The 11866-nt window shown below is 39.2% G+C and overlaps 1 long non-coding RNA gene across 1 annotated transcript; it reads left to right on the top strand.

Moving 5' to 3' along the window:
* The first annotated feature begins 1289 nt into the window (after nt 1–1289).
* On the top strand, nt 1290–4394 carry LOC114160114 (uncharacterized). Its single transcript, XR_003598720.1, has 3 exons — nt 1290–1327; nt 2740–2845; nt 3716–4394. It is a non-coding gene; the product is annotated as an uncharacterized LOC114160114 (long non-coding RNA).
* Nucleotides 4395–11866: the final 7472 nt, after the last annotated feature.

Genomic DNA, 11866 nt, shown 5'->3' with positions numbered 1-11866 from the left:
GAACAAGTGTGATTATGTAGAAAAGTTATTCCACTCTTAACTCTTTATTTCTCCATTTAACCAGGGGATGCATTTTACGGCAAGGCCTATCATTAGCCTGCCAAAATATGCATGCCCCCTCTATTTTCCTCAAATATTATCCTATTGCTATGAAATTCATACCAGCAGTTCATACAACTACTCTGATTATGTAGAAAAAGTTATTTCACTCTAAACTCTTTATTTATCCAAGTTAGCAGGGGATGCATTTTGTGGCAATATGGATGTCGAGCCTGCCAAAATATGCATGCCCTATCTATTTTCCTCAAATTTTATCCTATTGCTATGAAATTCATACCAGCAGTTCATACAACTACTCTGATTATGTAGAAAAAGTTATTTCACTCTAAACTCTTTATTTATCCAAGTTAGCAGGGGATGCATTTTGTGGCAATATGGATGTTGAGCCTGCCAAAATATGCATGCCCTATCTATTTTCCTCAAATATTATCCTACTGATATGAAACTTATACCAGCAATTCATAGAACAAGTGTGATTTTGTAGAAAAAGTTATTCCACTCTTAACTCTTTATTTCTCCATTTAACCAGGGGATGCATTTTACGGCAAGGCCTATCATTAGCCTGCCAAAATATGCATGCCCCCTCTATTTTCCTCAAATGTCATCCTATTGATATGACATTCATACCAGTAGCTAAGAGGATAAGTGTAATTATGTAGAAAAGGTAAAATCCCTCTTGACTCTTTATTTTTTCAAGCTAGGAGGGGGATGCATTTTTTGGCAATATCGAATTTGAGCCTGCCGATATTTGCATGCCATACCTATTTTCCCCAAATATCATCCTATTGATATAAAACTCATACCAGCAGTTAAGGGAACAAATGTGATTATGTAGAAAATGTTATTTCTTTATTATCGCTATTGCAAGGATACTGAAGGAAATAAATCTGACAATGCATCTTTGCTAAATGTAAAGCATACACAAACCATTTTTATTTTGGTTTAACATAAAAATTAAATCACTTTTTTTCATTAATTTCAACAAAAGAATATTCATAACAATAGGTTTCCTTAACTCACTTGGAGAGTCCCAAAAAGATGTGAAGAGGTGCTTGGAAGTAACAAAGTGAGAAAAACAAGAACAATTATTGTTTATTATAATATAAAATGTCATAATTGGATAACTAGAATGTTAATTTAACATTTTATCCTCTCAACAAGGACATTTATGAGAAGCAAAGGGATGAAAGTGTCAATGTGGAAATGTGAAACAGTATAACATGCCATCCAGCAAGATGTGGTTTCATGTGGTGTGTTTGCGCTTAAAGTAAGTGCTGTTTAAATATATATATATATATATATATATATATATATATATATATATATATATATATATATATATATATACCAGTATATATATACTGCTCAAAAATAAAGGGAACACTTAAACAACACAATATAACTCCAAGTAAATCAAACTTCTGTGAAATCAAACTGTCCACTTAGGAAGCAACACTGATTGACAATCAATTTCACCTGCTGTTGTGCAAATGGAACTTTGTACAGAACAAAGTATTCAATGAGAATATTTCTTTCATTCAGATCTAGGATGTGTTATTTGAGTGTTCCCTTTATTTCTTTGAGCAGTGTATATATATACATGGATGCACATGGTCCTCCAGAATGGTTCGGTAGTCCTTGGCAGTGACGCGCCCATCTAGCACAAGTATGGGGCCAAGTGAATGCCATGATATGGCAGCCCAAACCATCACTGATCCACCCCCATGCTTCACTCTGGGCATGCAACAGTCTGGGTGGTACGCTTCTTTGGGGCTTCTCCACACTGTAACTCTCCCGGATGTGGGGAAAACAGTAAAGGTGGACTCATCAGAGAACAATACATGTTTCATATTGTCCACAGCCCAAGATTTGCGCTTCTTGCACCATTGAAACCGACGTTTGGCATTGGCACGAGTGACCAAAGGTTTGGCTATAGCAGCCCGGCCGTGTATATTGACCCTGTGGTGCTCCCGACGGACAGTTTTGGTGGAAACAGGAGAGTTGAGGTGCACATTTAATTCTGCCGTGATTTGGGCAGCCGTGGTTTTATGTTTTTATATACAGTATATATATATATATATATATACAGTACAGACCAAAAGTTTGGACACAACTGTGTGTCCAAACTTTTGGTTTGTACTGTATATACTTGACTATGATTACTTATATTTCTTATGTAATGTAGAACATTGTCTGTTTACAAATCAATTTATGTGTACTGTTCTGTCTCTTTCCACATACATGTATATCTATCTATGTCTGAAGATAGATAGAATTATATATCAATATATTGGTATACATGCTTGTTTACGTTTTTGATGTTGTGAAAAAAAGATTAATATGAAAGTGGTTTTCTAATAATCACATTGCCATTAATCTAATGCTATTTTGTAGGAGTAGAACTTTTAAGATGATGAACAGCTTTGGCTTAACAACTTAAACTGTGCATTTCTGCCTGAAATATAATGTAGTTTATGAATTATATTGCTTTATTACATGGTTGATTTATTTTAATGACAATGGAAAGAGTCTGAAATAAGTATAGCAAAAATGTTAAATTATTCATAAATGTCATGACCTCTATATGACAATCTAATACTTTGACAAATATTTTGTCTTTGTAATGAGTCCGCTGTTACTCTTCTTTCTTTTTTGAAAAAAATATATTTGCCTTTACAGTTTGCAGAGTGCATACTGGAAAACAAGGACCTGAACTTTCCATCAGCAGCAGAAGCTGTTAATACCATGAGACTCAACATGTCTTCCACACTTCTCTCAGAATCAGGTATCTTTTGACATATTTTTTATTCAGTTCCTATGTGGGTGGGATACTATGTTGTGTGTAAAATCATGCACGCACAAAAAAATTGTGTTAGGTCAGCTATTTTATCTAATTAGAAATATTAAAATATTGAACTTTGCAGATGTGTGAAGTACAATCATGTTAGTGTTTATGTCAAATTCAATTAGTGAAGAACATTTCAATACACCTGGCCTTGATCTCTAATAAATAAATTACACATAACACAGCCCAATAACTGTTGAGGCAAAAAACATAATCAACAAACTTAAAATTGTTCTAGGATACAATTACACTTTTCTTGAGTAGCTTTAATGTAACTTAATAAGCAAAAGGACTTGCAGTTTGTGAAAGTACAAAACTGGAATGAGATGTATTATGTGAACCATTATATTCATTACTGTATTTTCATAAAATTAACATTTACAAAATGACAAATTTCACAAGATGTACATACATATATATGTAGACATATTAAAATTTTCTGAATGCCATTTTTATACTTTCAGTGGCTTAAGTTGGAGAAAATTATAAAAAGGTAAACACTAAGTGATGCTTTCTTTTACCATAAATCCCAGAAATACCTTAAATACATGTGTGTTTCAATTCATGAATAGACAGACACCATGTGCGCCTGCCTAATATGCCAATATGATGTACAGTTTCTATTACTTGTACTTGTTTATGAGACCAGACATTATCAAAAAGGGATGATTAGACGACTGAGATCTACACAGAGGATTATTGTTCCACTTTCAAAAGAACACTAACAAATGGAATTATTTAAAAGAAAAAAAAATACCATTAAGATTATTTTATAACATTGATTTAAAGATGCGGTTTGTTTTTCTGTAGAGTCAGTGGAGACTCTGCAGACACTGTGGCAGTGAGGACACAGAAGATCACATGTGGGTAAGACAACAATGTAATGCAGTGAAAAATCAATTCAAGCAAACCATATACCATCCTTAAAATAGTTGCAAAGTATGTAGATATACAAAAATAAATCATAATAAAATAAATAAACACCCAAGGCAGGTAAGTGGGAAGTAGCTTAAGTTTTTTTTTTTTTAAGTACAGTCGTAAAACATTAAACACAGATGCTTGTGGTCCTAGAATTTTTTTTACCTCCATACATGTCAGGAACATGCTGTCATCTCCTCAAATAAAGTTCTACCAATCATATATTGATAATTAAGAAGAAGCTTTATGTTGGCAAAACCCAATATCACCTTCAGTAAACAGATAAGGAACTAAAAAAAACATTCTTTATGTTGTTATTTGACCATTTTGTATTATTTATTTACAGATCACATGTGACAGATGCAACTGGTGGTACCATCAAGGCTGCATTAAGGTCCTACAAACCGACACAGACTACTGCTGTGCAATGTGTTTATAGATTTTATGTTTGTACCAATCTAATTCGTTAATGACTGCAGTTCAGTGGATTTTCAGTTTAAACATGTGACATAATTTTTGTTGACTTAATTGGTTTTCCAAAAATTTTTGTTATGAATATTCTTTTGTTGAAATTAATGAAAAAAAGTGATTTAATTTTTATGTTAAACCAAAATAAAAATGGTTTGTGTATGCTTTACATTTAGCAAAGATGCATTGTCAGATTTATTTCCTTCAGTATCCTTGCAATAGCGATAATAAAGAAATAACATTTTCTACATAATCACATTTGTTCCCTTAACTGCTGGTATGAGTTTTATATCAATAGGATGATATTTGGGGAAAATAGGTATGGCATGCAAATATCGGCAGGCTCAAATTCGATATTGCCAAAAAATGCATCCCCCTCCTAGCTTGAAAAAATAAAGAGTCAAGAGGGATTTTACCTTTTCTACATAATTACACTTATCCTCTTAGCTACTGGTATGAATGTCATATCAATAGGATGACATTTGAGGAAAATAGAGGGGGCATGCATATTTTGGCAGGCTAATGATAGGCCTTGCCGTAAAATGCATCCCCTGCTAACTTGGATGAATAAAGAGTTTAGAGTGAAATAACTTTTTCTACAAAATCACACTTGTTCTATGAACTGCTGATATAAGTTTTAAATCAATAAGATAAAATTTGAGGAAAATAGGTAGGGCATGCATATTTTGGCAGGCTCGACATCCATATTGCCAAAAAATGCATCCCCTGCTAACTTGGATAAATAAAGAGTTTAGAGTGAAATAGCTTTTTCTACATAAATAGAGTAGTTGTATGAACTGCTGGTATGAATTTCATAGCAATAGGATAAAATTTGAGGAAAATAGAGGGGGCATGCATATTTTGGCAGGCTCGACATCCATATTGCCAAAAAATGCATCCCCTGCTAAAATGGAGAAATACAGAGTTATGAGTGGAATAACTTTTTCTACAAAATCAAACTTGTTCTATGAACTGCTGATATAAGTTTTATATCAATAGGATAAAATTTGAGGAAAATAGATAGGGCATGCATATTTTGGCAGGCTCGACATCCATATTGCCAAAAAATGCATCCCCTGCTAAAATGGAGAAATACAGAGTTATGAGTGGAATAACTTTTTCTACATAATCACACTTGTTCTATGAATTGCTGGTATAAGTTTCATATCAGTAGGACAATATTTGAGAAAAATAGATAGGGCATGCATATTTTGGCAGGCTCGACATCCATATTGCCAAAAAATGCATCCCCTGCTAAAATGGAGAAATACAGAGTTATGAGTGGAATAACTTTTTCTACATAATCACACTTGTTCTATGAATTGCTGGTATAAGTTTCATATCAGTAGGACAATATTTGAGAAAAATAGAGGGGGCATGCATATTTTGGCAGGCTAATAATAGGCTTTGCCAAAAAATGCATCCCCTGTGTCAAGAAAATCCGAGCTCATCCCACTTCCCCATGCTGGAGATTTTAGTTTAACAGTAATAATAAATAAAGTTATCTTTAAAATGAATCACTCAAGTGATATCAAGGCCCAACAGTAGACTTAAGTGTCAATAAAATAAATCTAGTTGTGTGTGTTGTTTTTGTCTCATGCAAACTTTGCTTTAATTCTACTTTTTTCTATCTAATCATAAAAAATCATAGTCAGTCAGAGAGATTCATTAAACAGGAAAAGCAGGTTTCCTGGAAAAAGAGGAAGTTTCCAGCCTGCAGATTTATAAAAATAGCTGAGACTATTTCTTAGTTTAAAGCATGAAAGTTTTAAAAAATTAAATCTAAACATTATTAGTAATTGGTGTTGTTGCGCAACACCCCCCCCCTCCTTTCTGTCTCTACTCTCTCACTCTCGTACTTCCTCTTCTGAGAGGGGAGATGTGCTACCAGCTCTCCGTCTAACGGGTCCGTTGAGTTTCCTAAATCTGCTGGGATTTACCCTGTCCAGAACTGAAGTAAACTCTGTTTAAGCTGGTTTCGAGAAACGATTCGCCTGGTTATCTGACGGCCTACATCCAGGTGTCCCACCCTTCTTCCCCCTGTGAATTAGCCAGACTGAGCAGCCTACAGCCAACTAGTTTCACAGAGCACACCTGTTAACGGTCGCTCGTTCTCTATTTTGCAACTTGCATTTGTTATTGAACCAGGTAGGTTTTAGTGACTCGGGCGAGTCCCAAGGATGTTGTTTTAAATATGGGCTACCAGCAACCTAAAAACATTTTCCACCTCTTCCTCTCCAGAATCAAACATCACAGCTATTTTACAACCATCAAAGAACTTTAAGGTGACTCATTAACTGAATGTCCACAACATCTTTAGATTTTCTTTATGCTAAATATTTTATTAGTAAGGCATTTTTGCAAGGGTCAGTACAGCTTCATTCAGTAGCAAAAATAATCAAATAAGTAAAATCAATCATCTAGTCTATCTTTCCCTACTGCTGATACTGAGAACTAAAAAAGGGAACCTTAGAGAGAGACGGACGGAGTTTGGCGCCTCGAACCCCAGACCTGGCACGATGATGAAGAAGGTGTTGCAACAGGAGGAAGATGTTGATCGATGAAGGCCAGGATCTCCGCAGGTCTGATGAGCCTCCTCTCCGCATGGATGCTGAGGTCACACAGGACTTGGTGCTGGCAGGAAAAAAGGCACCAGTTCTTCTTCCTTGTCTTTGTCTTCATCTTTGTCTTTGGGGTCAGAACCCAGCCGATGAGAGAAGTGCGATTCGAAGCCACAGATTGTGGGCCAGACGGGTTGGTCTCCATGTGCAGGACAGTCTCCGGCTCCGTGGCCCCGGCTCTTCTTCAGCTGCAGAGTTCTTTGTCCATCTCGATCTTGGCTCGAAGCTGCCCGGAGGATCCAACAAAAGGTTCCTCTTTTGCACTCACCTTATATAGGGTTCATCCACCCCCCTGGTGCGCCTGCTGTCTGCTTAGACAGATGATCTCATATCCATCACTGTCTTACAGACATTTCCTGATGTCTGTGCCAATGTCTCAGGGTTGCTCAACCTCCTGTGTCCCTTGCCTGCACAACCTTTCACCTACTCTCTACCTCCAACATATCAGTGATGTTTAATTGCAGTTACACCTTTTTACACCATTTCAAGTTTAATGTCAAAATCCCATTTATATCACATTTATTTTCTTTAGCTTCTCTGATTTAGCATTCATTTATAATTTTATAACCATAACTTATATCACATTTATTTTCTTCAGCTTCTCTGATCTATCATTCATTTATAATTTTATAACCATAACTTATTAATTATTCTTATTATAATCTTAATGTGAGTTATTACAGATGTTTTTCTGAAAAGAAACCAAGAATAATACATGATTCTAATTATTTACTACTAAAGTTACAGTTACTTGTTTTTCTTGTAGTTCCCACAAATATAAGTGTATTATTACAAGTAAACCAATATTCATATAAGTATTTTACTTTGAATCTTATCCAATTACTAATAATGTTTAGATTTAATTTTTTAAAACTTTCATGCTTTAAACTAAGAAATAGTCTCAACTATTTTTATAAATCTGCAGGCTGGAAACTTCCTCTTTTTCCAGGAAACCTGCTTTTCCTGTTTAATGACTCTCTCTGACTGACTATGATTTCTTATGATTAGATAGAAAAAAGTAGAATTAAAGCAAAGTTTGCATGAGACAAAAACAACACACACAACCAGATTTATTTTATTGACACTTAAGTCTACTGTTGGGCCTTGATATCACTTGAGTGATTCATTTTAAAGATAACTTTATTATTACTGTTAAACTAAAATCTCTAGCATGGGGAAGTGGGATGAGCTCGGATTTTCTTGACACCCCCTCCACGAGGTCAGACCTTTCACATGCTGGGAGTCCATCACCCTCCTGCAGTTCGCCGTCCTCATCCCCTAGAAAGAGAAGAAGTTCGTCTGGGATGTGAAGATGCAGATTCTTCATCCTCAGTTTTCACAGAGGGCTCAGTGTAGTCATCAAAACTCCACTTCTCTTGACACCCCCTCTTTGGAGTTTTGATTTCCCCCATGAGGTGATGAATGTCGAAGAAAACTTGGATCGCTCTGATTCTTCTACAGGAACCTTCGCTGGATGAACTGTCGGTTCTTCAGGATGTGGAATGGTTCTTTAGGGAAGATGGGCTGAGACAGAAGGCCTCAAAAAAAAAAAAAAATCAAATTCTGGCTGTTCAGCAGAGCAAAGCAAAAAGCATAAGCATCATGACGCTTTATCCGTAATCATGATCCTTTTCCATTTTAATCCATCAGGTTGTGACAGGAGTTCTTCTTTAGCATAATCCAATTTCTTCACGGCCCTCCCAGTCCAAAGCCTTGAAGTTGTTCTTTGAACGGCAACCTTCCTGTAATAGTGGCCAGTCTAATATAGGATGGCATGGTGCTTGATTCTCTGGCCATCTTCTTGTAATGTTCTGGTTCGCTGTAGCTAAGAACTGGCTTGAGCACTGCTTCCTCATGGACCCCTTTCTTCATCAGTAGTACTGTGTTGAAGTTCAGTACTTACTTTACAAAATCTCGGGCGTTGAATCTCAGCTTGATCACCGTAGATGCAGGCCGATCTTGAGCTTTAATCCAAACTCTCTGCCCTGTTTTCAGTGACACTTCAAGCTGCAACTTCCCTTTTCCTTCTCTAAGCAAAAAGGAGAAGTGTCTTCGCCTCCCTGCTTTCTGTGACGTGAACGGAGTTCCTCTGCAGGGGAAGACCTGCTCTTCTAGCAGTTGTCACTGTGTCCATCAGCACCAAGAGGTACTTCTCACCTCTCTTTCCTGTTATCCCCATTGGCTCTGCTACATCCATGCAGACTGAACCCCATGGGACTGTGCTCTTGATGAACAAACCTTCCATCCGCTGCCCTCGGCGACCTGCGTTGTATTGACCACACACTTCACAGTCCCTCAGCACGCGTTGGACTTGTTTCACTGGGATCCAAAGATCTTGCTCCTCCAGCTCCTTACGGGTAGGTCGCACGCCTGCATGTCCAAGGGCCTCATGCACGCTCCGCACGACCTCGACCACGTACTCTTCTGGGACCTCCCGTCCTCTGGGAGTACTGTCCCACTTCTCGGTACCGACAAAGACGATCTTCCTTTGTTGGACATAACAGTCCACTTCATCATTCCCACGCCAATGAGCTCCCTCATGCGTGTGTGCTCTTTGATGCTCAACTTCTATCTCCAACTGCATTTTTAGCTCAGCAATCTTTTTCCACAAATCTTTGTGTGCCACGGGCTTGCCCTTTGCAGTCTCGAAACCATTTTCTTCCCAAATGGCCAAGTCCTCTCTAAGGGCCTGAGCACAGTAGTAACTGTCAGTTACTAACCTGGCACTCTTGATTTTCCTTTTCACCAGCTCCAGCAATCCTTCCAGTACTGCCGTTACTTCTCCGGCTTGAGCACTACCGGGAGCTTTTCCTTTCTGACGGCATTTCTCTCTGCCATCCTGCTTCAGAATAAATCCCCAGTATGCCGACTGGTCGGACCCCTTTCTGGATCCATCGGTGTAGATTGTCCATTCCGGTTGTTCTGGCTTCTCAGATGTCTCTTACGGTCGTTTCTTACTGGTGGGTTGTGCTGGCCCAATTTCAAGCTCCAGGTCCAGCAGGATGTCTTTAACCATGTCTGCGTCTGTGTGATGATGTCAGCTGCTGGTGTTTGTTCCTCTGTTGCCGGATGTCTTCTCGATGGCTGCAGTGGAGGACGCGGTGTGCTTCCTCATCCATCGTCGGCTGATGATACTTTTCTCTCCAGCAAGACTGAGCCAACTTTCCTTTGTCAGGGGTTGATGTTTCAGTTCCTCATTCTTGGAACCAACTTCCCCACTTGCTTCAGGTCTGAGTCACAGTAGCTGTGTAGAAGCTGATGCAGTTCTGTTGAGGTCTCCTCCTTTTCCAAACGATCTGGACGGCCGGCTTCCTCCGGTTTCTTCCCCAGATTTTCCTCCTCGAAGTGATCATCCATCACTCCGTCTCTCTGTCGGTTCGAGTTGTCTATCCCCCAAAGCCTCTCTTTAGCCTTCGAGCAGGGATGGGTCTAGACTATGTTGGCTACTAGCTTCACTGTCTGGATCCGGTCATTTATCCTCAGTAGGAGCCTTCCCTCACCTGTATGCTATACAGTTACTGCAAGGGTTGTGACTGACGGCCTTATCAGTCACCATTAACTCTATTCCTTAAGAGTTAACAAGCCAAGTGAGCTATTCAGATCCTCACATCTGTTTTTACTAACTTGGCCATAGGGCCCTCCTACTCCGTTGGACTGGGCCCCACGTTGGGCGCCACTTGTTGTTGCGCAACACCCCCCCCCCTCCTTTCTGTCTCTACTCTCTCACTCTCGTACTTCCTCTTCTGAGAGGGGAGATGTGCTACCAGCTCTCCGTCTAACGGGTCCGTTGAGTTTCCTAAATCTGCTGGGATTTACCCTGTCCAGAACTGAAGTAAACTCTGTTTAAGCTGGTTTCGAGAAACGATTCGCCTGGTTATCTGACGGCCTACATCCAGGTGTCCCACCCTTCTTCCCCCTGTGAATTAGCCAGACTGAGCAGCCTACAGCCAACTAGTTTCACAGAGCACACCTGTTAACGGTCGCTCGTTCTCTATTTTGCAACTTGCATTTGTTATTGAACCAGGTAGGTTTTAGTGACTCGGGCGAGTCCCAAGGATGTTGTTTTAAATATGGGCTACCAGCAACCTAAAAACATTTTCCACCTCTTCCTCTCCAGAATCAAACATCACAGCTATTTTACAACCATCAAAGAACTTTAAGGTGACTCATTAACTGAATGTCCACAACATCTTTAGATTTTCTTTATGCTAAATATTTTATTAGTAAGGCATTTTTGCAAGGGTCAGTACAGCTTCATTCAGTAGCAAAAATAATCAAATAAGTAAAATCAATCATCTAGTCTATCTTTCCCTACTGCTGATACTGAGAACTAAAAAAGGGAACCTTAGAGAGAGACGGACGGAGTTTGGCGCCTCGAACCCCAGACCTGGCACGATGATGAAGAAGGTGTTGCAACAGGAGGAAGATGTTGATCGATGAAGGCCAGGATCTCCGCAGGTCTGATGAGCCTCCTCTCCGCATGGATGCTGAGGTCACACAGGACTTGGTGCTGGCAGGAAAAAAGGCACCAGTTCTTCTTCCTTGTCTTTGTCTTCATCTTTGTCTTTGGGGTCAGAACCCAGCCGATGAGAGAAGTGCGATTCGAAGCCACAGATTGTGGGCCAGACGGGTTGGTCTCCATGTGCAGGACAGTCTCCGGCTCCGTGGCCCCGGCTCTTCTTCAGCTGCAGAGTTTTTTGTCCATCTCGATCTTGGCTCGAAGCTGCCCGGAGGATCCAACAAAAGGTTCCTCTTTTGCACTCACCTTATATAGGGTTCATCCACCCCCCTGGTGCGCCTGCTGTCTGCTTAGACAGATGATCTCATATCCATCACTGTCTTACAGACATTTCCTGATGTCTGTGCCAATGTCTCAGGGTTGCTCAACCTCCTGTGTCCCTTGCCTGCACAACCTTTCACCTACTCTCTACCTCCAACATATCAGTGATGTTTA

The sequence above is a fragment of the Xiphophorus couchianus genome, chromosome 16 (assembly GCF_001444195.1).
Source record: "Xiphophorus couchianus chromosome 16, X_couchianus-1.0, whole genome shotgun sequence".
Classification (NCBI taxonomy): domain Eukaryota; kingdom Metazoa; phylum Chordata; class Actinopteri; order Cyprinodontiformes; family Poeciliidae; genus Xiphophorus; species Xiphophorus couchianus.
This window is presented reverse-complemented; position numbering and strand designations above follow the sequence as displayed.